Raw genomic sequence first — 5614 nt, 5'->3', positions numbered from 1 at the left:
AAATATCATGTGAGAGTGAGTTTGTGAGCTTAATCGATTAATTTCCTGAAATGCAAGAAAAATATGCCGTGGTACAGAAACACCTTGTTGTGATGCTACATGCCATGTAAACTGGCCGTTAACGTTAGTTTGTATACTATCTGTGCTTTTTGTTAACAATGACAACAAGGGTTTACCACCTGTGTCCATGAAAGAAATCAATTTTTGTTCTTCTGCGATCGTTGGAGTCATTACCGGCATCCACAGTGAAAGTTTCGATAATACTACTTTACCAGCATCACCAGCAGGTCTCCACAGAGCATCATTATCATCACCCTTTCTTACAAGAACAACAGTGTGTCTAGCTCCAAAAATAACCTTTTTAACATTCCTACAAAATCCAAAAATATGCGATAGTGGAATTGTACATGAAAAACTTCTATTGGCTCCTACCAACATATTTTTACGCGCTGCAAATCCCAAGTTGAAATCTGGATTAGCACCACGAACTACTGGCGCCACATCAGTATCAGCGTTATTGGCAAAATTTCTTGGTCGTCTTATATTATACGGATCGCTTTCAGTGTGACCAGAATTATCTTTCGCAAACATCATTGCGGGACCTGCTGATCTTGGATAATCATCAGTATATCTTGCCAATCCTATTATTGTTGTAGCAACGTCGACATCTTTCTGAATTGATTCAATATTTTTTCCATCGATCATATACGTGGCGCTATGAAATAACGCCATGATGCCGTTGTTGACAAAATCAATTTTTACCGCATCTCCGTAATTAACATCGGTTGTTCTTACAATTGTACCTTCTACCTCAATAAAAGCCTCAGCTGGTAAGAAGTATCTACTTGTGTCATGAACTTGTAGTTCAATTCTTCCTCCACGTTGATCTGGTGTTCGTGCGTCATAAGAATAAAACTGATAATCACGTACCGATTCATCTTTAAGGACAGGTGCTTCCATGTCAAATGCTGTGTCGGATACGCGCTTAAACATTTTATTGTAATTATTTTCGTCTAACACGTTGATTACCGCGTTCGGGAAGTTCCACTTCCGGATATTAAACTTGAGATATTATTTCCCGATTCACCGAGTCCCCGATCTGCTAACGCTGCCAGTTTTTGATTTGCAGCTTGATTTATTATTTTACTGACATCTGCGGAATCACTTCAGTACTTGGCAATTTTACTGGTTGTCGTTTTCGTCTTATTAATCGTGCTAGTCTATCTTTGATCGCCGAGAGCCCCCTACGAGCAACATTGGTAATTGCACCAGGAGCTTTTTCACGAACAATATCGATAGCTTTCATCGATAATTGTTTTGCAATAGGCGATGCTTTTGGGGCTAACCTTGTAAATAATACCTGAATATCATCACCATGTACATCTCCGTAAATAGCTCTGTTGATTGGTAATCGTGAATTTACCGCTCTGACCGATACGGATTTACGATGATTATTATGTACTATCATCTTATTTTATTTACCATTTATCTAATCGCGGTGACTAATCATCAACGAGCTCATCAATAAGTTCTCGGTAAATACTGATACCCTTGATGCCGCCGCGAAATAATCGCTGGCAAATATCAGCTGCTTCATTGGTTATTTCTGGTGAGTTATTTCCGGCACGTTTTCCCCCTATGAGAACTTCTAACCGTGACACGTCATTGAGGATATTGTCAGGACATAAACCAGAACCTTTTTTAGGTTCATCTTGAGGTGTTTTAAATACTGGTGGTTGCCTTACCGGAGAAAATGATTTAGTTGTGACCGGGTGTGTGCCAGGTGAATCACTTCGAAATCCACGTGGTGAATCTGTCGTTGTAAATGTCATTATCGGCGCAGAAATTTTTTTACGTTGTAAAGGTGGAGGGAACTGATATGAGGGTTCTTGCTGCGGTGGAGGAAGTTGATATGAAGGTTCCTGCTGCGGTGGAGGTAGTTGATATGAAGGTTCCTGGTGGGAGAGTTGTTCTTGTTCTAGTTGTTTTATTTTCTCTCTATAAAGCCTTGTACTTCTTCATCAAGATTTCTGTATTCTAGATCTCTGGCTTGTTTTTTGTTTCTATATACGCGATATATCCATTTAATAAGATTATCATCACTTACTTTTTCATGACGGGGTTTTAAAATATAAGATTTATTAAATATACCAAATAATATTGTTTCGGGTAGTTCTTCACTTTAAGTATTTCTGATATCTTCGACAAACCCTTCCCTAAATTTTGCAATCAATTCTACGTTTTTTTTTACTGGTTTGGGTTCAGATGCAAGTTTTTCTCTCACGTCGGCGACTTCAGTACGAAGTTTTCCAATATCTTCAAGTATTTCTTCATCGACAGGTGGAGGTTGAGCTGCAGCTATATCAGTTGGAAGATCTCGTAAAATCTTTTTTGTTTGTTTGGTTCTTCTTGCTATTTTTTCAGTTTGTTCTGCAGTTTGCTTTAATACTGGAAAAATACCCTCTTTCCTCTTCTCATCTTCCTCTTTAATATCTCCCCATATAGTTTTTTCAACAGCCGCTGCAGCTTTCTTAGTAGCTGCAGTGACGGGTTTAAATAGTTTTTTAGTGTCTTCTTCGTACTCAACTTGTGATTGTTGCTGCGCTTGTACGTTTTTTCTAAATGAATCTCTAACAGGAAGAAATTTTTTGATTGCTTCTAATCGTTCTCGAGCTATCCTTGCAGTATGAGATTCCGGATGTACCATTTTATTATAACATAATGATTTAATTATAGCAGCAGAGGAGGCGGGACCTCAAGTTGCTTCGTTTTTTGTAATATACTCGCCATTAACAAGTTTTTAGTTGGAGAAATAACGTGGACTAACCTAGGGACTCTAGGGACTATTTGATAGTCCTCAGTTAGTTATTTTGATTTTTAAAGTTATTAATCCTTTCTTTTTTAGGAAGGCTTATTTCGGTTTTTGGACGCTTCCAAAAGTCGGTCTGTTCGCCTCCTCTGCTGCTGTGTGTGAATTTCGATTTGTGAGCTTTTGACAATTTCATATAACAATCAATTGTCAGGCACCTGGGAACTTTTCTTCTATTTGTAAATTCCTGACTGTCTCTCCCAGCCATAGCATACTACAAATCTTTAACATGACATAACTATAGCAAGTTTCATGAAATATATTTCCTTGAAAGTTTATTTTTAGATTGTTTTGGACAGATCTTTGCTTAAGTTTTCATTGTAGGTTAATTTTATTCTGTGAACTAGGATCAATTTCTCCATATAAAGTAATACAAACAGTGGAATATATTCGCGCTCACCTTGATCATTTGGTCAAGTCCTTTGTTTTTAATTTATGTCTTTAACAGAGACTGATCCACTTTACTGTTCTTTTGAAATATGTGTATTATATTGTACATATCATATCAATGACTTTTTTAGGTGTACTATATACATTTTTATGCAGCGTGTGTGTTTGTGTTCAAGAAATAATCGTCACAACGATCACTCATCAGTTTGGAATATAAGAAGATAGTAAGACACTTACTGCCGATAAATCGAACTATGCATTGGTGGACGCTAAAACTGTATTTACAATTCTCAAAATATGTTTGAATTGGTCTCACATTATTATGAAGAACTTATAATGCCTTCTTCTGCTTCATATTTAGTATTGAAAATTATTGAAAATAAACATATTTAATTCATTATACCTCATACAAGTAACCGCATCAGCCACTGACACACATCATGTCACGTATTCTGGAGAAAAGCATTGTTTCCGTCAAACGATCGCGCATATTGCTATCATATTTTCCTGTCTTGTATTACTGAGTACAATACACAATGCATTGCCATTGTCTGGCCAGAGTTATTAATATTTGGCCTACAGCAAAAAAATATATCTAACTCAAAATTTGCGCTATTAACTCACCAATGGTAATAAACTAATAATAATAACATTACATGTTTTTTTTATATTCTTTCCTTATTCCATGTGAATGCTAATTTTGTAGACTGTAACGACATTTCAGCTCACTCCTGTAACGGCATTGCAGCTCATTCCTGTAACGGCATTGCAGTTCAGTCCTGTAACGGCATTGCAGATCAGTCCTGTAACGGCATTGCAGATCAGTCCTGTACGCATGGTATTCATTGTAATAGACGCTGTATATCGCACTTATGAATTAAATATAGATTTGTCGCATTGCAGAACAATAAACCGGATTTCCAGATTTGATATATTAGTAAAGAACGTATATATATATATATATATATATATATATATATATATATATATATATATATATATATATATATATATATACACAATCCGGCGTGTGACGTGAAGGCTGTCCCTTGGTTTGTTCATACATTGTGGAACGTGTCTTATTGCACTAATTTAGACAGAAATCGGGCCCTCGCCGCAGTTGTGACGCTGTTGTCTTTGGGAGATGAATTTAACAATGAAGTTGAGGCCGCTCAGCTTGTTAAAAGGACATAATGTCTACAATGGGTATAATCTTTTAATTTGTTTTGACGGTGCCTTTCTGCCTTGAAATGATGTCAACTGAAGTTAATCTGGAAAATGTGTGCGAGGTAGCGTTATCAATGCAATCATCTTCTACCATGTCCAAGAGACGATGTATTGATTTGTTCTTCCGCAGGTTTCGATTTTGTTCTGATAAAGCACCGTCATACAGCCGTCATCAGCAGGAAGTTCTGATGACAATTTCAGTTCATCGGGCTCTCGGTCTGAAGAATGAATTGCTATGATAGCGTCTTCTTATTGCACTCCTTCGCTCTAGTTATCGCTGTTGAGCAGCACCAATAACAAGGCTAAGGTCTTTTACAATGACATGAGTGGAGTCTGCCGGAATGACCATATATCTTGTGTTCGAGATACAGGGCAATATTGAGGAGAGCTGCTCGATTGTCTTTGATGGCAATGGCTCTTCCAGAGCAGACTTGTTGTTATAAAACTGCTTAAAACTCTTAACGTGATTATTTAAAAACCAAACTTGAATTTTATGCAAGATGAGTGGAAGATGCGCATTGACGGCTGACTAAAGCAATAAAATGCAAATGCAAACAATGCAAACAATATTTGCTTAACCAAAACAGGACGTTTCGCAGCTTTAATCTTCATGGATAAGATTTACTGTAACTTTGAAGGTTAATACTCGACCAACCACGCATGTACAGTGTTATGTAAATTCATATTTTCGGTACCTTCTGGTTCATGATTGTATTTTATGTTTGCAATTTTTATTCAGGGCTGTAAATTGTAAAAATATCTTTAGTTAGATATTGTCTACGTGACCCGAGTCTGTTAAGAGCGAAATTTTCATGTGATAGATAAGTAGATGTTAAAGTATATTTTGATAATTATTAATAAGCAACTTGATAATAAGAATTAATGGCTCCTTTGGATTCATTTCTCATTGGCCGATGCCGTTTCGACGTTTCTAGAAGAATTCAGTAACTTTACATTGGTTGGGCTGTGTTACATGAATGTACAAATTCCAGCCAAATGAGTAGTAAGATCCGGCACGTACGATATATTATGAAACTCATTCCCAATAGCAGGTGCATATAAGGAAAGAACTGACCAACCAGATTCATTCCGATTATGTAGTCATCCTCGTTTCTTGTGTTCCTGTCG

This window comes from Sinohyriopsis cumingii, unplaced genomic scaffold (genome assembly GCF_028554795.1).
Source record: "Sinohyriopsis cumingii isolate HCF-2022 unplaced genomic scaffold, ASM2855479v2 utg001953l, whole genome shotgun sequence".
Taxonomy (NCBI): domain Eukaryota; kingdom Metazoa; phylum Mollusca; class Bivalvia; order Unionida; family Unionidae; genus Sinohyriopsis; species Sinohyriopsis cumingii.
The sequence above is the reverse complement of the archived record's forward strand: the minus strand, read 5'-3'. Positions refer to the sequence as shown.